Source organism: Narcine bancroftii, chromosome 1 (genome assembly GCF_036971445.1).
Source record: "Narcine bancroftii isolate sNarBan1 chromosome 1, sNarBan1.hap1, whole genome shotgun sequence".
Classification (NCBI taxonomy): Eukaryota; Metazoa; Chordata; class Chondrichthyes; order Torpediniformes; family Narcinidae; genus Narcine; species Narcine bancroftii.
In genome coordinates this window covers 335,801,476-335,826,426 of record NC_091469.1, presented here as the reverse complement: position 1 = coordinate 335,826,426, position 24,951 = coordinate 335,801,476, and the positions used below count along the sequence as shown (strand labels likewise).

General features: G+C 41.6%; 1 long non-coding RNA gene across 1 annotated transcript in view; it reads right to left on the bottom strand.

Moving 5' to 3' along the window:
* The window catches only part of LOC138752240 (uncharacterized), a 192,176-nt gene that overhangs the window by 74,804 nt on the left and 92,421 nt on the right, over window positions 1-24,951 (bottom strand). The gene's annotated exons all lie outside the window — the stretch shown is intronic.

Below are 24,951 nucleotides of genomic sequence, written 5' to 3'. Positions count from 1 at the left end.
TCGTGCAGCAGGTATTTTTGTGGGGTCGGAGTAGCTTACCGTTGAGTGCAGCAAAGGGAGGTTCAAGCCTAATAGCCATTGAGGGAAAAAAAACATTCTTGAACTGTGATATGATGGACTTCAGGTTTCTAGCAAGGAGAAGAGGTTGTGACCAGGGTGATGGGCAGGGGTGCAGTGCTAATATTTTAAGTTGCTGGAGCAGTTGCTCTGGTGAGCTCCAACAGCACTGCACCCCTTTATAATGTTGGTGCCTTCTTGACACAGTGCCTGACATATGGATGAGAAATTAGAGCCTGTGATGAATTTGGTTATGTTTGCTTCTTTCTACAGCCTTATGTACTCCTGAGCACTCGAGTTGCCAAACCAGATTGTGATGGAACCAATCAGTTATCTTCCCATGAGGCACCTGCACATGTTTGACCACATGCAAAATCTCCTCAAACTTTTTAGAATGTAGAGGTTTTGGTGTGCCTTCTTTGTATTTCATGGTTAGGTGCAAAAGGGTTAAGATATTTTCCACACAAAGTTTCTGACGCAGCCATGAATGAGCACTAGGATGGTACAGCTCTGGATTGCAGTGATTGTCTTGATTGTTGACACCCTGCATGATTTGTTCTGTTACCCCAAGGCCTTTGAATGCAACCATCTAAGTGTAACTTCTTTTTTTTTATTTATTATTTTTTTAATTTAAATTTAGACCTACAGCACAGTAACAGGCCATTTTGGCCCATGAGTCCATGCTGCCCAATTTACCTACACCCCTGGGAGATTTCAAAAGGTTGGAGGAAACTGGAGCCCCTGGGGGAAAACCCATGCAGACATGTGGAGAACGTACAAACTTCTTACAGACAGTGTGGGATTCAAACCCCAGTCCCAATCGCAGGCGCTGAAAAGGTGTTGCACTAACCACTGCGCCAGCTGTGCCACCCCTTGGGACTAATCAGGCTTGTGCTGTGTAATCGGGTGGCGGTGGCGGACAATGTGGGTGAAGGTGGTGAAGATTTTGACTGTCCATTTTTGGTCGTAGGTTGAAGTTCAGGATGATTGGCAATGTCTGGGGAGTGGGGAAAACTTTAAAAGCAGACAATTGATTGCTTGCATTGGTGGGATTTTGGGACAAGCATTTCATGCAAGAATTTATGGATTATAATCTCAGACATACACAATAGGAAGAAATCTATATGCATAGGTGTTCTCGAATGGGGGCATTGTGATTAGAGAATCGCGGTGAAGTTATATTGAAATTCCCTAGTGTTTGAATAAGAAATATTTTCTGAATTCCTTTGTTACTTGTATGAATGGCCTTTCTGAACTCTTATTGATACAAGGACATTTTATTTTACATTGACTAAATCAGACCTCTTGTAGCAATAGTTATAGGAAAGAAAAAAATATATTTAAAATGTACAGGGAATTTTAATGCTAGTTACTCAAAACTGAGTTTGCATCATCTGACAAGTATTCACATTTCCTTGTAATTACAAATTAAATCATAAAGGACATAAAATTTGGGACACCACAATGAACAGAAAATATTTGTACAGTATTTATCTGATTGGTTTATATAAACTGTTATTTTACAGCTGAAAGCTCCTCATATTGGACCAGAGATATGTACGTGGGCAGGGGGAAAGGAAAGCTATTGAGAACAGTATAAAGATCAGATGAAAATAAGAAGAAATAGAATGGGCTAGGTTAGAATATTATTCCCCCCTTGAATTAAATAATATTTTCACCTCTGCTTATGCATTACACTGTCTGGTTAACAAGATTACAGGTTGTTCTGATTCCCACGAAAACTAAGGTTTTCATAAGAAGGTAAGAAATAGAAACTGTAGAGCATTCATTCCTTTGTTCTTGCTCCACAAATCAATCCAATCATAAAATTAAACAAGAAAATATGCAGACGATGTGATTGTAGTTTACACAAAACTGCTGGAGAAACTCAGCAAGTCACACAGCATTCTTTATAGGGCCTATCTCATTGGCCTGGAGACTAGGTGGCGACCTGGTGGCGATTCGAATCTCCACTGGTTGTAGAGACGTCTCTGTGACATCTCCTGGAGACTAGCCAGGTCTCCGGGGAGTCACGGGAAATTCAAACATGTTCGACATCTCCGAGACCTGCTGGAGACCAAGGAGACTGAGGAGACATTGCAGTGACGTTGTGGCGATGATGCGGCGACATCTCCGCGACGCTGTTTGACTTAGAGTCAACATGACTGAGTGCATGCTGGCATCATCGAGACACCTTCACTCCTGGTCCAAGTCACAGGTACATCCCAGTCAAGGTCTTCATCATCTGGTACTTGTTCCTGCTGCTGCTGCTCCTTGTACTGCCTTGGAAGAGCCCCCACCATCTTGTCTTGCCAGGGGACAGCTCCAACCCCAGAGTAGTACTGGGTCAGGTACTCTCTCTGGTTCTTGGCAACAGATGGCAAGTTACTTCCTCTTCTCCGCATCCCCTCCAACTGGTTGGTATGCTGTCTCCACTCTCCAAGGGCAACCTCATGGGTGTGTGGGTCCTCTCTGTCAGCTGAGAGTCTGATGTCTGTCATCATGTTATGGAGTGTACAGGCAGCAAGGACCACCTTTTCAACCATCTGTGGGCACATCATCATCATGGTGTGGAACCATCTGAATATGGAAAAAAAAATAGAAGTAAAATTAAAGTCATTGTATTTGCTGTGTTTACAATCTAACAAATATGACTGTCTGTGTGGCAGGAAAAAAATAAATAAATAAAGTGCTACACACCTGTTTGCCAAGATGCCAAAGATGTTCTCCAGAATAAGCCTGGACCTGAACAGCCTGTAGTTGAAGATTCTCTCTGCATGGGTCATCTGGCACATGGAGTAGGGCTTCATCATGCTTGTCCTCAGGGCAAATACATCGTCACCAACCAAGAAGTAGGGGACATCTTGATCTCCACCAGGAAAGGGTTCAAGAGGTGGCAGGTTGGCTTGACCTTTATCCAATGCCTTGAACAAACTGCAGTCCCTGAAGATGCCAGCATCTGAGTCAGCCCCAGGAGTCCCCACGTTGAGGTACATGAACTTATAGTCAGCATCTACTAACACCAGCATGATGATGGAAAAGTAGTCTTTGTAGTTGTGGTAGACACTGCCTGACCCTGGAGGTTCAAGAATTCTGACATGCTTCCCATCCAGTGCACTACAGACATGATGGAAGTTCCACTTCTCAGAAAAGAAGGCCACTTCCTTCCACTCCTCTGGTTAAGATGGACACTTGATGGCCTCCTCATGATACTCATCATAGATGGCTTGGCACACCTCTGGGACAATACTGACAAAAATGTTTGGAGCCACACAGAAGCCATAAGAGTTTCCTGTAGCAAGGAACCTTAGAGTGATGGGAATCTTCAAACCAGGGGGCAGGGCCTTCCTGAAGTTAGTCTCTTGCTTCTGGATCCTGGGAGTAAGGTGAGCCATCAGCTTCCTGAACATCTCTGGATCCATCCTCAGGAATTTCTTGAAGGAACTCACATCCCCTTCTTCCAGGTATTTCATCAGCTTCTAATACCTGACATGGTGTTGCTGTTTTAGGAGCCACTCACGTACCCACACTGTCTTTGCCTTCATGACACCCTTTCTCCTCCTATCCCTAGTCCTGGCCTTTGCCTTGTTCATGGCCAGAGTTATCAGCACAAGGGCCAAGGCCTCCTTCTGCTCATCCTCCAGGTAGGGATCCTGCTCCAACAGCATAACAGCCTCATTGCAGATGTCCATAGTAAGAGTTCTTGACTGTCTGACATCTGAAAAGCAAATGATAGATCTAGTTGTAGATCTAGGTATATATAGACAGGGAGAAGTCACAGCGACGTCTCCGCAACTGAGAAGACATCTCAGAGATGTCGCCACGACTGAAATGTCTCGGAGACATCCCCGCGACTTCTGGGTGAATTGGTTGTCACCTTGTCTGGAGATTTCGCCCTAGCATCGCTTTGGTGAGAGTGCAAGTCATTTTTTGGTCTTCCGAGTTGCCCGAGTTGCCGCGACTGATCAGTCGTGGAAACGTCTCTGCCAATGAGATAGGCCCTTATGTAGCAAAGGTAAAGATACACAACAAATGTTTGGGCCTGGGCCCTTCATCAAAGCATAATCCAAATGCCAGCAGATGCCTGAATGAAGATGGGGGAGGGGCAGGGAGAGGAGAACAGCCCCCACCAGCCACTACCAAACCAAGGCCACCTATAAATTTAAGGAACCCTCCAACTGGACGGCATTAACAGCAACTTCTCTGGTTACAGTTAGGCCACTCCCCTGCTTCCCTCTGTTCCCTATTCCTCTGTCTCTGCCTTCATTCTGTTCATACCTAGGATGAAGGACTCAGGCCCGAAAGTTGGTTATGTATCATTACCTTTGCTACATAATGATCACTGTGCGACTTGCTGAGTTCCTCCAGCAAATTTTTGCAATTATGTCTGTGTAGTGATATGGTTGAATGTACAGGCTGGCCCATCCTTCTGATGACATCCTCTCCTAGACTCTTCCCTGGTCTCCTCCCATGTGACCCAGGCCATAAAGGTCGAGTCCCCTCTTCCTTTCCTCATTTTTCCCTAGCCTTGACCCGGGCCAGCAGTCTCTTGTATAATAAAACCTATCATTCCCCTCAGTCTTTGTCTCTGCGATTATTGGGACAACTGGTAGTGCCCAACAGTCTGATCTTTACCAAAGCACTATTTTCTTGCATTAATCTCACAAAACTTCATTCCTTTACTAATTCAAAATCTATCAATTTCTGCTTTGAAAGTCCAGTGCAGTACAATTTTTTGTAAATGAAATAGAGGAAATTAAAAGGACGCAAAATCATTTGTTCAGAACAGACCCATTTAAAACACCAGAACAATCATGGAAAATGTAGTTAAACATCAAACAAACTAAAAAGAATGCAGCACACCACAGGAGTACGAGAGGATCCACTATCATGGCCAATGAAGCATGACTAGCAATGTAGGGGTACAGGGAACCTTGGGATCTTTCCACCTTGTAGCCCAAATAAAATCTTTCATATCTGGAGGGAGAAAAAACACTTTTATTAGCTTATAACAATGGGTAGGGTTTCACAGTAGTCTTCGGAAGGGTTCTGGGTTGAGCCGGGAAACCAGGGTTATACATGTGAGCAGATGGGGACGGAGTCAACCATCAGCACAACACCCTACCCGTGAACACCAGTTCACTTCATACCTTCCTTTCTTTGTGTGCATGTTTATAATGCTTGTCATCATTAAATCACTCCCTCTTGTCCTGTGATTCTGAACACTTGTCTTCAACCATCCTGATATTAAGTTGCTGCCAGACCATGCCCACAAATAAAAAGGACTTTGTAATTCTTTAAGCTGCAAGTTCTGGACTGCTGGAGACAGATTTGGCTCCACAACCCTGCAAATTTTAAAAAAAGAATATATATATATATATATATAAAACTTAGCACTGCTGCAGTGCAAACTACAGGATATGTGTTCCAAGTTAGCAATTCAATTCTTTCAGTGCAGTATGCCAATCGAGTCATGAGGACAAAGGTGGTGGAACATCATTTGCAAATAAAATAACTCCAAAAAGAAAAAAGAAATATATAAAGCAATGATGCAAAACATTAAAATACTGTGGAAATAATACTGTGACTTGATCATAGGAGAATCGTTCAGCAATAAGAAATGTATGCTGTAGGATTATAGCTGAAGCCCTCCATCGAAGAGAGGAGTGGACGCTCAGCAGTGCAGGGTGCATCTGTGGAGAGGAAAACCATTAAAGGTTCATTACATAAAGCCTTCATCACATTGAGAAAGGTTTAATAAAAACATAGTTTAACTTGCAGGAAAAGGGGGAGAGAACAAAGAGAATATCAGTTTATGGAAACCAAGAGAGACTGCACAGAAAATGGTCTGGGGTGGCAGAGTGAAGTAAAAGCACAAAGCTGGAGAAACTCAGCAGGTCAAGCAGTGTCCCTTAAATATCAAAAGTAAAAATACAGAAGCAATGTTTCGGGCTTGAGCCCTTCATCAAGGAAAAATGTCAGCAAGCATCCGAATAAAGGAGTTGGGAGGGGGAGGCAAGGTCGCAAAGGCAGGTAATAGATGGAGAAGGAAGGGAGGGGACAGCAGCAAGAAAGGGGAGGAGGGATGGCTGGGTGAATGGAGAGGGAGGGAGGGAAGAGGGGGAGGAGAGTTTGCCCTGTTTGACCTGCTGAGTTTCTCCAGCATTGTATTTTTACTTCTACCCATGGGGTCTGCAGACTTCCAGGTTTTACTTCTGGAGGAGTTAAGGTTGTGAAGGTTGTGAAGGTGCATTAATTGCAGTAAATCCATCCAGAGAAGTTGTAAATAGATGGAAATGAATGAAGATAGAGGAGAGGGAAAAAGAAACTGTGGAACATTTTCTTTTAAAAAGGAGAGTATGACAGAAATGTTCTTTGAGAAATGAAAGGAAGTCACAACAAGCAACTGGGAGTAAAATTTTGGTTAAATATCAACAGAATAATAAAAATATAACAGATTGAAAGAAAAAAAAATGAGTTGGCTTCTGGTCACATAGGAATTATTGTTTTTGCTTTCAACATTTGATAAAAGTGTTTGAGGATGTCACGAATGTAGATTGGAAAATAGAGAGAATCTCTCCCTGCTTATCGATCTCTCAAAAACGGGTGTAACAAAGTAGACAGGGAAAGACATGGGAGGCATTGGGGAGAAAACATTTCCTTATGCAGAGTGGTTATGATCTGGTATCACTGCCTGCCAAGTAGTAGGAAGTAAAGTCAATCAAACTTTCCAAAGAAAACTTCATAGGCATTTCAGGGAAAATAACATCCAGGAATTTGGGGAAATAGTGAGTGTGGTGATACACCACTAGCCTACTGCAGGGGGCAACCTCTGTACCTGCAGGAGTGTAAGGGGACAGGACAGTCAATCAGTCGGCCTGAATGGATCAAGCCCCACCCGGTCGGGTGTCAATCACCCTCCGGGATATAAGCCTGCGCTGGCCTCCCAAGGCCTCACTCAGAGTTGCTGCAGCCACAGCCAGCCTGGCTCTGTGGAAGCCTGTTGTACAGTCTTTATCTTTGTGTGTGTCTGATTCTGGCTAACAATGCACCACAGTGGGGCTATGGAACTCTGCAGAAACACAGGCTTAAGCTCAGATGAAAGGGCCTCCTTCTGGACCATCATTTTATCATCAGGCTTAATCCAGTGTTGGCAATTTTCTCTGATGTGACTGACTTATCACACACTTCTATTTCAATCTCCTGATACCTTCATTATTCAGGACATTGTAGTCATCTGATCAAATCCTTTTAACATCTCAAAGCAAATCTTCCATACAGCTGTATGTTTGCTTAGTCAAACATCCAAAGAAAGTAATCAGGACTCCTCACATTAAAGCAGATGACCAGTTAATTAAAAGAAGCGCCAAACATATCGCTTTGATTAAGCATAAACATTCAGGGCTGAATTAAATTAGTGCGGGGCCTGATTATATATTATAAAGGACCCTAAATTTAAAAGAAATGCACATGAATATTAAAACATCTAGTAGTTTTTAAGAGAGAATGACAGGGGCAAGAAGGACATCAAATGCCAGGGGAAGCTAAATTCAGAGATGAGAAATGAACTCAAAGTGATAAATCATTGCAAATGCAGCCTCGTGCATTTTATGAATGGATACCAACTTATGCAGATGAAGCAGGTTTCGAGGAGACTAGATGGCCAGGCAAAGGGGAGAGGCGGCAGGGTGAAGGACAAAGAGTTTCCGGCCAAATGTTTGGTGGTGGGCAACAGAAACCCCAGTAAAGGTGCTTGTTAGATTCTCTGCAAGTGGCTGGAGATCTGCCTGGCCATCTGTACCAGCTCCGGTCCATACAGCATCCTGAAGACCCCTAGCTCTTGCTCCAGCAACAAGAGCACAGACTAGTCCATGGAAATGTTGGGCTTGGAAAAAAAGGGAGACTGTTGCCTGAAAGACAGCATCTACTTGGAGTATTGTATCAAGAACCCCAAAGAGAGCATTGATGCTGATTCCCCAGTAAGTGAATGTAACTATCTCGGTGTTGCATCAACTGCAAGGAGTACCTTTAGCTTGAGGTTTTAGTTCAAAATATTGCAACCTGTTCTCAAAATTAGCTGCTACATTTTTTTTGCACATATTAAAAAAGAAACCTTTATCAATGGACTTGAATTGTAGACCTTATGTCAATAAAGAGGATATAAATGGATAACCCTGATTCAGAATTATCAGCTGCAGCGAGATCAGTCTTTTCAATTGGTTTGGAGATGAAAATATGGAAATGTAATTGATCAGGGATCCGTTGAGGAAATCGACAGAGGCGAGATTACATGCTTCATATCATCATAGCTGAATCCTTCAACATTACCCTATTTGCAGACTCGAGCAAATCAAGTAAACAGTTCTTCAGCCTCTTGCAACCACCTTCTTGCTGTCCTGACCTCTGGAGCCTCTCTTTTGAGGATCTGTCTATATAAAGGCAGAAGGAGCACAGCCAGGTGATTAGACTTGCCAAAATCTGGACTCAGGAAAGAATGGTAGGCCTTTCTTATCTTGATATAGCAGTGATCAAGTGTGGTAGGAAACTCTGGTACAGCAGGTTATATGCTGGAGGTAGTTGCGCAGGGCTTCCTTGACACAGACCTGGTTAAAGTTACTGATTAAGATTTGTAGTACAGTGAGTAATAGTCTGTGAATGGAAGACAGTCCTTCCCTTGACATTCGAATAGGTCAGCACCTACCTCCTGGTAAGCTCTGTATGGTACTGGATGTGGCTTTAGTGGTTCTGCAGGATTGCTTGCATGATATTTCTGGCATATTGTACAGTTTGACACTTAATTTGTTGTATCATTGCTGATTCTTGGCCAGTACATCACCTCTCGAACTCTTTTCTTACACTTTTCAATTCCAAGATGTCCTCCATGGATCCTTTTTAGCATCTCTTTTCTCAGACTCTTTGGGATAAGGATTTTGCTTCCTTTGTAGATGATGTCTTCAACCACTGATAGTTCCACCCTGCAGTTCCAGTACTCTGAAATGTCAGGTGACCAGTCCTGCTTCATGTTGGGTCGTCCATCCAAGATGTTTTTTCTCAGTTGTCTCAGTGTTTCATCTTTGTTTGTCTCTGATTTTATGAGCTCCATTTTTGCATCTAATATGGGCAGTGCACTTGTGATCATGTCCACGAAGGCATTCACGTCTTCATCCATTTTGGTGTTTGTGGGCTCTCTCGTATCAACAGCTCTAGACAATGTGCCTGCAGTGTACATTACCTTACCCGGAGTGTACGCCACATTTAGTGTATAGCATTGCAGCCTAATCATCATTCTTTGTATTCTCTGTGGACATTTATTTAATGGCTTTAGCAACAATCCAATCAAGGGCTTATGGTCAGTCTCTACACTGATTGCTTGTCCTGACACAAACTGATGAAATCTTTCACAGGCGTATGTGATGCTGAGCAGCTCCTTTTCAATTTGAGCGTATCGCGTCTCTGCATCTGTCACTGAGCGTGATGCATACGCAATAGGTTGCTATTCATCATATTTTTCCAGAAGAACTGCACTGAGCCCACTATGAAATGCATCTAATTATATCTTGATGAGTCTCGCTGGGTCATAAAACATCAGACTTCATTCCTCTGTGAGCAGTTTCTTAAGTTTGCTCCATGACTCTTCGTGCTCATAATTCCACTCCCATTCAATGTTCTTTTCTGGAGGCCATCTTTTCTGAGAGGTTGGATATGAATTTACCCATATTGTTGACCATTCCATTAAATCTCTGTAAGTCCTTTTTGCATTGTGGCCTTGGCATGTTTCCAATGGCAGACATCTTTCTGATGCCCTCACTGCCAATGATATCTCCTACAAATGTTAGTTCTATCACACCGAGCTGGCATTTCTCTCTATTCATCATCAGGTTTGCCTTCCTTGTTGCTTCCAGCACTTTCCTTAGTCTCTCATCATGCTCTATTCTCATGGCTCCCCATATTATGATTTCATCCATTGAGGTATCAACTTCATGCAGGTGCTCATAGACCATAAGGATAGTTTTGTAATACACTTCAGGAGATGAGGAAATTCTGAAGGGTAACCTTAGGAATCTGTATCTGCCAAATGGACTATTGAATGTGCATAGTTTTGAACTTGCTTCATCCAATTTTAACAGTCAAAATCCTGATGATACATCTAACTTGCTGAAAAACTTTGCATTTGCAAACTATGACATGATTTATTCACATGTCAGGAGCTTAAAGTGGTCTCTCTTTGTTGCTCTGTTTAGATCTCTTGGATCCAGGCAAATTCTAATCTTTCCATTCTTTTTGAAAACAACAATGAGTGAACTCACCTACTCCATTGGCTCATCTATCTTCTGAATCACATTCAGGCTTTCCACCCTGTCCAACTCTGCCTTTAGTTGCTTTTGAAGCGCAAATGGAACTTTTCTGCATGGATGTATTATCGGAGGCACGTTTATCCACTCTGATTGTGTGTTCTCCTGGAAGGCAGCCTAGACCCTGAAATAGATCATTGTACTCTTTCATGAGTTTCATGACTATCTCTCCTTTGCTTTCCACAACAAGGACTCTTTTTTCCAGGTTCAGTTTCTCACATGCTGTTAAACCTAGTACATCCATTGGTACCACGATGAATATGCTCTTTGTCCTTGTGTTTCAATTTGACCAAGCATTCTCCTTGCACTTGTATATTCGGTACCTGAATATCCTACTACCTTCACTTTTGTTCCATATATCTTTGGTCTCAGTCTAATTTTCTTAAAATCAGTCTCTGATATTACATTAATTTGTGCTCCAGTATCCAATTTAACACAAATGTATATGTCATTCACTTTTAATCTCAACATCCAGTCTGTTTTCTTTCTTGTTTTCAGTCACAACATCTACATAGAATTCCTCTATCTCCCTTTCATCTACTGCATGAACCTTGCTTTGTTGCATGGTTCCTATGGCAATGGGCATAATGGCTGCTTTTGTTGCACATATAACATGTTTTACCATATGTTGGACACTGTTTTGGTAGGTGTTTTGTATTGCATCGACAACATGGCTTTCGATTGTCCCTTTCATCTTTATTCACTGGCCATGCCCCTCTTTCCACTTTGGGGGGCTTTTTGTTTAACGATTTATGTCTGATCTTGCTTGTTGCAGCTAGTATCACTGAATAGCTCTTTTGTCTGCAATTTTACAGTTTTTATAGCCCTACAGATTGCTATGGCTTTTTCCACATCTAGATTTTGCTCTCTTAGCAGTCTTTCCCTTCGACTATTATCTGGAATACCACACACAAGTCTGTCTTTTATCAGCGAGTCAGTCAGTCCACCAAATTCACTCATTTTACTTCTGTTTCTCAATTCAGTCACATACTGATCAATACTTTCTTCCATTTTCTGTATACACTGTGGCTCTCAAATGTCACGTTATGTTTAGGTATGTAGTTTGCCTCAAATTATTCCATTATTTTTTCCAATTTCATTTTGTCTCCTTCAGTACCAAAAGTGAAGTTATTATACATCTCCAGGGCTTCATCACACTCGACATCTAAGAAAACTCATCAGTTCTGACTGCCACTAAATACAATCCAAAATGCTGTTTAAATCTGTTCTAATTTTCAGCCACATTACCTGTCAACAGAAGTTTCACTGGTGGATGTAATCCTTCCATTTTTCACTTTGTTAGCTTCTCTTCACTGATTAGTTGCTGCCTTTAGATTTTACCTTTTAAAGTATTTCTTTCATCCCTCTTCTGACACCATGTTTCATCTTGTATTCATATGTGTGAGTTCTTAAACAACACATGGATGAAGGAAAAGTTTCTTTACTTTAAAGTTGTTGTAAACAGCACTATGAGGCATTGAAGCCTCCATTACAGATAACATACTTTGTATCAATCCCCTGCTGGCAGCCAAGTCTAATCAAACAGTAAGGCATTACTAGTTGCATTGCAACCAAAATCACTATCATTACAATATTTATCTGTGAGTGAACGCACTTGCTGTGTCTTCCATTATTGCTTTATTTACCTTTGAGTATAAATTTAAAGCTGTGGAACACAAGCAATTCACATGTGATTAAAGTATACCTTCCAGCTTATATTCAAGTTTGTTTGTATACATTGACCATGTTTTAACCATGTAGAAATTACAGCACTTTTTAACACAGTCCCCTCATTTCTGGGCACTATAACATTTGGGATTTAGCAAGGGTATGGATATTAAAGTAGTCATATTTAGTGCCTTGTTGTATATCCCCTAATTGAAATCTGATTCACTGATTTCACCATTTGATTAGCATCTTCTCTGGAGATACTCTGCCAGGCCTCTCTTACAGCCATCTTCAACTCCTGCATGTTTTGGGGGGTTTGTCCTCTTAAGTTTTCTCTTCAGTTTATTGAAGGCATGCTCAATTGGATTTAGATTGGGTGGCCGTTCAAAATTGGCCATTCAAAATTTTTCCAGTTTTTAAGCTTTGAAAAGCTACTTTGTTGCTTTGGCAGTATGTTTGGGATCACTGTCCTGCTGTTTTGAACCGCCTTCCAGAGTTTGGAGACATTTGCTCTAATTTGAGCAGACAAAATCTTTCTGTACACCTCAGAATTCATTTTTCTACTCCCATCAGGAGTTACATCATCAATGAAGAGGAGTTCGTCAGTACGTGTGGCAGCCATATGTACCCAGGCCATAACACCCCACCACCATATTTCACAGATGAGGTGGTATGCTTTGGATTTTGGCAGTTCCTTTACACCTCCACACTTTGTTCTTGCCATCACTCTGAATCACTTGGTCTCATTTGTCCACAAGACCTTTTTCCAGAATTCTCAGGCTCTTTTAAATACTTCCTGGCAAACTGTAATCTGGTCATCCTGTTTCTGTGACTAATTAGTGGTTTACATCTTGCAGTGTAGCCTCTGTATTTCTGTTCATGAAGTCTTCTGCAGATAGTAGTCATTGATATATCCACACCTGCCTCCTGAAGAATGTTTCTGATCTGTCGGACAGGCATTTGGGGATGCTTCTTCTTTATGAAAGTTTCTTCAATATGATAATTCTTCTGTCATTGGCAGTAGAAATCTTCTTTGGAGTACCTTTGTGATTACTGAGCTCACCAGAGCACTCTTCCTTCTTAATGATGTTCTAATCAGTTGGTTTGGACGATGCATTTTATTCTGATTTTTCAGCCTCAAAGGTTTCGTTGGCTTTCATTGGCACAACTCTGGTCCTTATGTTGAAAAATGGCAAAGACAGACCACAAAAGTTATCAAAAGCTTAGAAGCAAGCCCAATTCCTCTTGTACATACACCAATGAAGCAATTAAACATACCTGCATACTCACCAACACCTGAGAAGCCAAATTTCTCAAACATAGAGCCATGAAATGAGGGGATGATATATAAAAAGTGCTGTAATTTCTACACAGTCAAACCAAAATGTATACAAATAATCTTGAAGAAAATCTGGAATGTGCTCTTTCATCATGTGTTTTTTTTTTAATACATAAAAAACAGGTCATTTTGGTCCATGAGTCTGTGCTCCCCAATTAACCTATTGCTTGCTTACAAATTTAAAACTGTGGAGCACAAGGAAAGTAAAGGAAACAAGTGGATTTGTGCCAAACATTACTGAGGACACTGTGTAAAAAAAAATAGGATTAATATGATGGTCAATATATTCCATAACAACAGTATGTGACTTTCATCCAACCTTGCATACATTACAGTAAAATTAATGGAACAAATTTTAAAGAATATTCCAAAAGATTTAGGAAGGGCATGAGAAAGTCAATAGATAAATTTGAGAATTTTGTTCATCTGAGACCGGTTCAAAATCCCTCCATTTTATTATCACTCCCTCCTCCAGGGTTACAACCCATTGTACGATTTGCATTCTTCCCATTTCTACTCAGTTACACATTCAGTGATTTTTTATATTCCCCTGATACTGATCATGCCCTGAATCCGCTTTCAGGTGTATTCTCCGCCAAGAATGCGTCTGCAGAAGCTGATGCAGACCTGTGGAATGGTCGTTCATGTGGCAGCCCTGAAAGTGCTGCACTGTCCACCTGAAAGGGACAGCTTAATCGGAGGTGCCTCGGAGCACACTCTGTCTCTTATCCCTTCGGGACACCGGGGCAGGGACTGCTGGTGCGGGATACAGGGCTGGGGTGGCCGGTGTGGGACGTCATGGCTCGGGTGGCCGGCACGGGACGTCAGGACTGGGACGGTCAGCGTGGGACGCCCCAGCCCTGTAGTCCCACGCTGGCCACCCCTGCCCTGACATCCCATACCAGGGGGCAGGGGCAGCGGGGAGGGGAGCTGTCAGGTGCTTGCCAGCTGATTGTCAGCCTTTTAGCAACTGCTTTCAGGCGGCTGCATTCAGATGCCTAGGGGGACTTCAGTGCTCCGTTGATTTTCACTGTCGGAGGAGGGTTTGAAGATGCACCTCCTGTTCTTTCAGGTGGTCTCCCGACAGCTGCATAGGGATAGAATATGCAACTTTACATCGGGGAATTTTGGCCATCTGAAAGTGCCTTAAGATACAGTAACTTATTTCTTTTTAGTATTTTATGAAGAATATTCACACTTCAGCAGTTCAACTTTCTCAGATAAAGTGCTTGAAATTTCTGAAGAGAGGAAACATCTTCAACACCCCAAAACCTTCTGGCGATATTGCAGTTGATTTTGCAGAAGAAGATGGATAACAATGAACAGGTCATCCTCAGCCATGCATCACCAGAGATGAGCTACAAGCAGCTAATACATTTGCATGCAGTGAAATTTGAAACTGAGTTGCATCAGTGTAATGATATGGTTGAAAGTACTACAGGCACAGGCTGGCCCGCCCTCCTGATGACATCCTCTCCTAGACTCCTCCCCTGTGACCCAGGCCATGAAGGTTGAGTCTCCTCTATCTCCCCTCATTTCCCTAGCTTGGACCCGGGCCAGCAGTCTCTTGTGTAATAAAGCCTATCGTTCCCCTTAGTCTTTGTCTTTGTGATTATTGGGCCAACTGTTAGGGGCCAACTGGTAGCACCCAACAATCAGGCACCTATATCATTATGAACAAAACACACAAATTGTGTTTACTGTTGCTTGCCCATAAAGCCACACAAAGAGACGCCACTAGTCCAGCACAGCTCCCAAGAAGAGAAAGAAACCCCAAAAGATAGTCACTTCATAGACATTGAAGGTCCATGGAGTCCACTTCCTCCTCAGCTGCCACCGCCTCCCATAACCTCCGTAGGTGCATGGCCTCTTGCCTGTTCCAGTGGTGAACCTGAGTTCCAGTATCGAAGTCATTCTCTTCTGTTCCCTAGTTCTGAACCAAAGCAGTTAATGCCTTTGGGAGCCATGCTCAGCATCGACACCTTCTCGAATCCTGGCTTCAATACTTGGTTCCCACGACCAAGCAGACTGCACCTGGTGTGAGAGCTCCACACTGGTTCACTGCTGTGATCTCTTCCCCTCAGGTCTTCTCCTTCACACTGGAGGGAGTGTTCTCCCACTCTGCTGCCCATTAAGTGTCTATTTCAATTGAAAGTAAATTTGAATCCTTCAAACCACACAAGGACACTCTCCATTTTCAATTCAATTTTCTGAAAGGAAAACAATCGACTTAGTGTTGTATCAATTTTCTATATTAAGGAATTTGATGCAATTGGAGTGAACAGTTGGACCGGAACTGTTTTTAACAGGGGCTACCCTTATCCCGGGGTGATAAAAGGTATGCCCTTCAAATATTATTCTCTCCAGCACCCTCTTTAGTAATCAAGGCATAGAGTTCCTCATGCATAACACTAGCACTCAAAATGCCCTGACCAATTTGATAGGACCCTGCAAAATTGACACTGGCAGTTATGAAGTTGCTGTGTGCACAACTTACAACCAGGTGAAGAATGCCCCTTTCCGTAAACTGGTGTTTAAATCAGTCGATATTCAATACATTTAATAACTGAACTATCTCAGTCCACCTACCCTAACTGCAATAACTATTTCTGAACACAATGATCCAAAATAGGAATTCACAGAGTGCAAATAATGAATCCAACCAACTAAACAGCAGCACTATGCCACTCCATGTTTATATATTTATGCATTTACAGGATATGGATATCACTGGAATGTGTGAAAAGCCAGAATATCTTTGATTGCATTCTGATTGCAATCAAATACATTCCAAAGAAAAGCAAATGGTTCCACAATTGTGTTTATGATCTTATTAGCATTTCCTAATTAACATGACCATTTCAGCTCGAGCACACTATTATGTGTTCTCTTCACTGAGCATGGCAAGAGTGACTTTTAGAATAACATCAATGTTAGTTTAAACTATTATTAAAGCAATTACAGGACAGCTCCATGCTCTGTATTATTTCTCTTCTCTGCACTAATGTGTTTTTTCCATTACATAAGATCTACATTGAGCAAACAATGAAGATGTACTGTAATTAAATTACCAGATACATGAAAGATGCAACAGATGATTCTGTGTTGTTCACATTACCAAATTCTAGGACTTCAAATAGATCGGTTTCCCACAAACTGATTTACAGAATTATAGTATACTTTAATCTATTAGACAAAAAATATCAACAACTTCAATTCATTTATGATTCATATGGCATAGGATACATTCATTACAGCCAGAATATTATTTCTGGCCCACTGCTTTATCAGCGTATTGCATTTTAGAATATTTCACTGCCCAGTTGTAAGATAATTACAGCCTTTCATTTTAAATTTGTTCCGGGTTGATTGAATAAACTTCATTTGTATTTTCTCATACTCTGAAGTGAAATGCATACAATGAACAGATCTATACAAATGTTTCCAAGAAGTACATTCATAATTTTTCAACTCACACAGAAAATAGAAATGCTATAATTACTGTGCCAACATTATTTGGAAATTAAAACTAAAAGCAGCTGCTCACTGGGAAAACGTGATCGGGCAGGCGAGACAAAGACTGGAATCGTTGATTTTGAGTTTCGTAGATCAGCATTGCAGGGTTTCCTTGTTTAACATGGTGATGAAATGGAACATTAAGAATTTTAGCAAGGAATTATCCATTTAGATATTGTAAATTCTCAAACCTATCAGCATCTTGCATGATAAATGCAATAATGGGAGGCACATTCTACAGGGCATAACCCAGTGCAAACGTCCCTCATCTAGCTACTGGGGAGTGCTACTACTGAATAAATGGATGATTAAATGATGGATGAGACATCCATAAACTGTTGAACAAATCCCCAGAGGTGGCTTGTTCATTGTACATGAAGATACAGAAAACCTCTAGAATAAGCACCACCCCCCCACCCACTACCAAATAAAGACTTTGTGTAGTTTAAAGGATTCAAATTTTACTTTCAATTCAAATAGACTCTTAATGGGCAGCAGAGTGGGAGAACAGCCCTCCTCTCCCTCCACTGTGAAGGAGAAGACCTGAGCGTAGGAGATCACAGCAGTGAACCAATGTGGACCTCGGCAGCTGAAGCCCTCTCACCAGGCTGCAGTCTGCTTGGACATGGGAACCAGGTATTGAGACCGGGGTAGGAAATCACAGCAGTAAACCAGTGTGGACCTCGGCAGCTGAAGCCCTCACACCAGCAACTAATGCCCCATGAGCAAAGCAGTTAAGGAACATGTGACTTTGTATTTGAAAAGAAATAGTCAATCAACATTTTTGGTCAGGACCCTTTAATAATACTAAAGTATGAAGAGGAGGGGGGGAGGAACAGGGTTGGTGCTCAGGATTGATAGAGAACAGGAGAGATGAAGGTGGGAGAAGAGGAAAAATGATCAAGCTAAAGTTTATTGTCACATGAATCATAGGTGCAGTGATTGAGGTTGTATTGTGAACAAACTGGTTAGAATTCTCATACATAGTATAAAGAGTAAGCCACGAAGCAAAAAGTGCAATGTTAGAGAGAGTTCAGTTGGTACAGAGCAAAGGCACCATAACTTTATATTTTGAGGTGAATGTCAGTAGTCGTTCAGCTATTTCTTCTTTGGTACTAGGATAATAATGGCCTTCTCGAAGCATGTAGGTAATTCAACCTGTTGGAGAGAGATGTTGAAGATGTCTGTGACGACTCCTACCAGTTGGCCTGCACAAGTATGGAGGACCTGTCCAGGCACTTGGTCTGGTCCAGTTGTTTCCATGGGCTCATTCTCTGGAAGACCTATCTGACCAATGTGGCAATGTCTGTCGGTGCAGATGTGCTCAAGGGAGAAGAAACATTTTCCCCGGATTCACTGGGCTCCTGCTTTGAAGCGAGCATAGAATACATTGAGCTCATATGGGAAGGATGAGCTGTTGTTTATTATTCTGCCTTGTTTTGCTTTGTAGCCATGATGTTGTGCATGTCCTGCGACAAATGTCTGGTGTTGGTGTGGTTCATCATGAAGACCTTGTGCTGAAGCCCTCACACCAGCAACTGTTTTTATTAGAAAAGGTTGGTTTGCCTGCCTTGTTTGCCACATGTCTGGGCTTCAGAAGCAAATAAACTTTACCAGTCAGCCATGATTTATGATTGTGGGACACACCAATTTTCTTCTCTAGTACAGTCTTTTACACAATTTCTGATGATGTCCGTGAAGAAGGAAATGTATTCAGTAAGACTGGAGCTGAGTATTTGAATACAGACTAATCTACTTACTTAACGTGGTTGCATTTTTAAGGAGAAGTGTAGTTGAGGGGGTTGAGGATTGGAGTTGAAGGTTGGAGAGAAAAGTGAAAAAGTGAGCAGGTACAAATTTGAAGTATAATTTTTCTGTCCAGTGAGGATTAAATTTAATTTTTAAAAAACCAGACATACAGTATGGTAACAGGCCCTTCCAGCCCATGAGATCTTGCTGCCCAAATACCCCAATTAATTTACAACCCCATAGGTTTAAGGGTGGAGGAAGCCTACACAGACATGGGGAGAATGTACAAACTCCTTACAGAGAGCAGTGGATTCAAACTCAGGTTGTTGGCTAACCGCTATGTTAAAAATGCCACTCATTGTCTTACTGTCAATATGACTTGGAGGACATTTATCCCAAATAAAAGGCACGTGAAAATCCAAATAATAATCTGTGACATATAGAATTATCAGCCGAACACTGGTTTCATTTTTTTTTGGAGCCATGCAAACAAACATTGATGCCAATATCCTGCTCTACAAATCAAACATATTAATTTTCCAGAAGACGGGATTTTGATCTTACTATTTCATACAATTAATATGTAATGATCTGTATTAAAAGTTAATTCCAATTTTATTTTATTTTATTTTAATCCTTAAAAACTTCAAGGGCAAATGTTTTTATTTTAAAATCACGTATTTAAATATTACCATATTTTAACTCATATAATGGGGACACACATATAATGTGCAGGTTTAGTATTCTAAATTCCAACTGTCTAAATCAATTTGCATTTAAAAAGAGCATGAGACAAAGCACATAACAGCATCATCCACAGTTAATCTCCATCAATTAGCACCCAATCAACTTCCTCCCAGAGGTGTCAATCACCCTTATAGATAATATCCTGCTGCAACTCATTAACAAGCTTTGGGAGAGGAATCAATTAAATAGATCAAAGAGAGGCTTCAGATTTTGATTCTAATTCAGAGATTGATAGGTTAATCTCCTCCCTCAGGGCAATTAACATTGATAAGGTGCAGTGTCCTGTTTCTAGGAATGACATGGCATTCAGTACAAAGAGATATTTCCAAGATCAAAATTTCCCATGCCCACACTAAATTGTTCCCATTTTTTCATTGTCAATAATATATTTTCCTATGTGCTATGATATTCCCACAGCTGCTATAAATTGTGCACGTTCTTTCAATGCTGCTATTCCAGTTCGACTTCCCCATGCCCACTATTAACTTTGCACATCCTTTCAACATGTAAAAATATTTTCATGTAGTGTGCACATGCATGCAACGTGTAGAAGGCTATCTGGTGTGTGAAATATACATAAAAATACAGTACATGGTAGAGAACTTGGAACCATTACTCACAATGTTTATGGTGAAGACAATGCCAAATTATAGTAAATCTCTACATCTTTCACATGATACCTTGCACATAATTACCTGCATAAGTAGGTGTTAGGTTTACCCATTAAAAAAAATAACCAACAGTAAATGAAAACTTTAAAAGAATTTCATTGCTTGCTCAGTGTAATGATAGTGATTGTGGTAGCAAGGCAGCTATCAATGCCTTACTAGTTGATTATACTTGGCTGCCACAAGGGATTGAGATGGAACAGGAGACATACACAGTATTCTGAATCTGTAATGAACACTTGCAGCCTCATGTGCTGTACACATCACCTTTATATTAAAGAAACTCACACATACCAATACAAGATGAAACATGGTGTCAGAAGTGAGATGAAGGATATTAAAAGGTAAAATCTAAAGTCAGCAACTGATCAGTGAAGAGAAGCCAATTCAGTGAAAAATGGAAGGATTGCATCAGTTAGCGAAACTTCAGCTGACAGGTAATGTGGCTGAAAATTGGATACTTGAACATAAATTAATGTAATATTAGAGACTGATTTTAAGATTAGACCTAGACCAAAGATATATGGAACAAAAGTGAAGGTGAAAAGATATTCAGATACCAATATACCAGTGCAAGGAGAATACATGGTCAAAGTGAAACACAAGAACAAAGAGCACATCCTACCATTCATCGTGGTACCAATGGATGTACTAGGTTTAACAGCCTGGAAGAAACAATCTGGTAAGAAGAGTCCTTGTGGTGGAAAGCAAAAGAGAAACAGTGTATGATGAACTCATGAAAGAGTATTTCAGGGTCTAGGCTGCCTTCCAGGAGAACACACGATCAGAGTGGATAAAGGTGTGCCACCATCCATGCAGAAAAACTTCTTTTACACTTCAAAAGCAACTAAAAGCAGAGTTGGACAGGATGGAAAACTTGAACGTGATTCAGAAGATAGGTGAGCCAACAGAGTGGGTGAGTTCACTCATTGTAGTGGACAAAAAGAATGGAAAGCTTAGAAGTTGTTTGGATCCAAGAGATCTAAACAGAGCAATAAAGCTTCCTACGCGTGAAGAAATCATGTCATAGTTTGCAAATGCAAAGTTTTTCAGCAAGTTAGATGCATCATCAGGATTTTGACAGTTAAAATTGGTTGAAGCAAGTTCAAGACTATGCACGTTCAATAGTCCATTTAGCAGATATAGATTCCTAAGGTTACCATTCGGAATTGCCTCAACCCCTGAAGTGTACCACAAAACTATCCATATGGTCTATGAGCACCTGGACGGAGTTGATACCTCAATGGATGACATCGTAGTCTGGGGAACCATGAGAATGGAGCATGATGAGAGACAAGGAAAGCAAAGTGACAGAACTAACATTTGTACGAGATATTATTGGCAGGAGATATTATCAGAGGCTCTCTGAACCCTTCTCCATTAACAATGGTGTGAAGCAAGGCTGTGTTCTCGCACCAACCCTCTTTTCAATCTTCTTCAGCATGATGCTGAACCAAGCCATGAAAGACCTCAACAATGAAGACACTGTTTACATCCGGTACCGCACGGATGGCAGTCTCTTCAATCTGAGGCGCCTGCAAGCTCACTCCAAGACACAAGAGAAACTTGTCCGTGAACTACTCTTTGCAGACGATGCCGCTTTAGTTGCCCATTCAGAGCCAGCTCTTCAGCGCTTGACGTCCTGCTTTGCGGAAACTGCCAAAATGTTTGGCCTGGAAGTCAGCCTGAAGAAAACTGAGGTCCTCCATCAGCCAGCTCCCACCATGACTACCAGCCCCCCAACATCTCCATTGGGCACACAAAACTCAAAACGGTCAACCAGTTTACCTATCTCGGCTGCACCATTTCATCGGATGCAAGGATCGACAATGAGATAGACAACAGACTCGCCAAGGCAAATAACGCCTTTGGAAGACTACACAAAAGAGTCTGGAAAAACAACCAACTGAAAAACCTCACAAAGATAAGCGTATACAGAGCCGTTGTCATACCCACACTCCTGTTCGGCTCCGAATCATGGGTCCTCTACCGGCATCACCTACGGCTCCTAGAACGCTTCCACCAGCGTTGTCTCCACTCCATCCTCAACATCCATTGGAGCGCTTTCATCCTTAATGTCGAAGTACTCGAGATGGCAAAGGTCGACAGCATCGAGTCCATGCTGCTGAAGATCCAGCTGCGCTGGGTGGGTCACGTCTCCAGAATGGAGGACCATCGCCTTCCCAAGATCGTGTTATATGGCGAGCTCTCCACTGGCCACCGTGACAGAGGTGTACCAAAGAAAAGGTACAAGGACTGCCTAAAGAAATCTCTTGGTGTCTGCCACATTGACCACCGCCAGTCGGCTGATATCGCCTCAAACCGTGCATCTTGGCGCCTCACAGTTTGGTGGGCAGCAACCTCCTTTGAAGAAGACCGCAGAGCCCACCTCACTGACAAAAGGCAAAGGAGGAAAAACCCAACACCCAACCCCAACCAACCAATTTTCCCCTGCAGCCGCTGCAACCGTGTCTGCCTGTCCCGCATCGGACTTGTCAGCCACAAACGAGCCTGCAGCTGACGTGGACTTTTTACCCCTCCATAAATCTTCGTCCGCGAAGCCAAGCCAAAGAAAGATACTGGCAGGAGAGATGTCAATAGACAAGTTTTACTCATTGACTATATTTCGTTCAAGAATGTTTAAAACCATCATTTGAAAAGAAAAAATTAAAAAAGAGATATTATTGGCAGTGAGGGCACCAGACCAGATCCCAGAAAGTTGTCCACCATTGGAAACATGCCAAGGCCACAATGCAAAAAGGACATACAAAGGTTTAATAGAATGGTCAACTATATGGGTAAATTCATATCCAACCTCTCAGAAAAGATGGCTCCATTGAGAAGACTAACAGACAAGAACATTGAATGGGAGTGGAGTCATGAGCATGAAAAGTCATGGAGGGAACTAAAGAAACTGCTCACAGAGGAACCAGTTCTGAGATTTACAACCCAACGAGACCCATCAAGATATCATCAGATGGATCACATGGTTGGCTCAGTGCAGCTCTTCTGCAAAAATATGATGACTGGCAACCCATTGTGTATGCATCACACTCAATGACAGACCCAGAGATGTGATTCACTCAAATTAGAAAGGAGCTGCTCAGCATCACATACGCCTGTGATAGATTTCATCAATTGGGTCAGGACAAGCAATCAGTGTAGAAACTGACCATAAGCCCTTGAATGGATTGTTCCAAAGGCCATTAAATGAATGTCCACTTAGAATACAAAGAATGATGAATAGGCTGCAATGCTATACGCTGAATGTAATGTACATTCCTGGTAAGGTAATATACACAGCAGAAATGTTGTCTAGAGCTGCTGACAGAAGAGAGCCCACAAACACCAAAATGGATGAAGAAATGAATGCCTTTGTGGACATGATCACAAGTGTACTGCCCATATCAGATGCAAAAATGGAGTACAAAGTCAGAGACAAAGATGAAACACTGAGACAATGGAGGGAAAAAAACATCTTGGATGGATGGCCCATCATGAAGCAAGACTGCTCACCTGACGTTTCAGAGTACTGGAACTGAAGGGTGGAACTATCAGTGGTTGAAGACATCATCTACAAAGGAAGCAAAATCCTTATCCCAATAAATCTGAGAAAAGAGATGCTAAAAAGGATCCATGGAGGGCATCTCGGAATCAAAAAGTTTAAGAAAAGAGTATGAGAGGTGATGCACTGGCCAAGAATCAACAATGATATAACAAATGAAGTGTCAAACTGTTAAATATGCTGGAAATATCAAGCATGCAATCCTGCAGAACCACCAAAGCCACACCAAGCAGTATGCAGACCTTACCAGAAGGTAGGCACTGACCTATTTGAATGTCAAGGGAAACTATCTTATAGTCACAGACTATTACTCCCTGTATCCAGAGGTGTGTAGACTAAACACCACCACTTTGGATGCTATAATAACAGGCGTGAAAGCCATATTCTCCAGAGATGGCATGGCAAGTGGTGTCTTCACTGGCAATGGACCCCAGTTATGCAATTTAAAGTTCCGACAGTTTGCCAAAGAGTGGGACTTTGTACACATCACGTCAAATCCTCATTTTCCACAGTCCAATGGTCTAGTGGAAAAATCAGTACAGACAGTGAAAAGAATGATGAACTAGGCAAAAAACAATTGAACAGACTTCTACCATAGCAAGCTTGTATACCACACAACACCTCTGGAGTGTGGTATGTCACCAGCACAACTCCTTATGGGACATAGGCTAAGATCAAACCAACCCATTCATGAGAACCTCCTAAAAACTAAAGAAGGGAAGAAAGTAATGTAATTCAAGAAACAACAGAAAGTAAAGCAAAAGTATTTCTTTGACAGAGGAACAAAAACTTTGTCACTGGTGACCAAGTAAGGCTAAAAGACAAAACAAACTTATGGACTCAGAAGGGAATTGACCTTATTGAAGTCCAACCAAGATCATACACCATTCAGAAGTTGCTGTTCTGCAAAGAAGTCATCGAGATTTTCAAACCAGCCACAATAGATGGAAAGATGGATACTGTTGAACAACCTGAATACACATCTGAGAATACATCATCTGAGGCAACAACTCAGATTCAAGGACAATCAATCAGGAGATCGTCAAGGCATGGGAATCCTCCTAAGAGACTCATTGAGCAAATTTAAATACTCCTGTTATGGAATGAAGTAGTACTATCTTATTCACTCTTCAGGTTTTAGTGTATGTAAATGTTAGCACACAAAACAGGTTTAAAAAATGTTAACAATGTTGATAATAATGAAAATGTAAGTTCTTGGTGTTAAAGTTAAAATTGCAGCTATACAAAGAAAACATGTTAGTTAAAAGTAAGCTACTTTTGTTTTAAGAA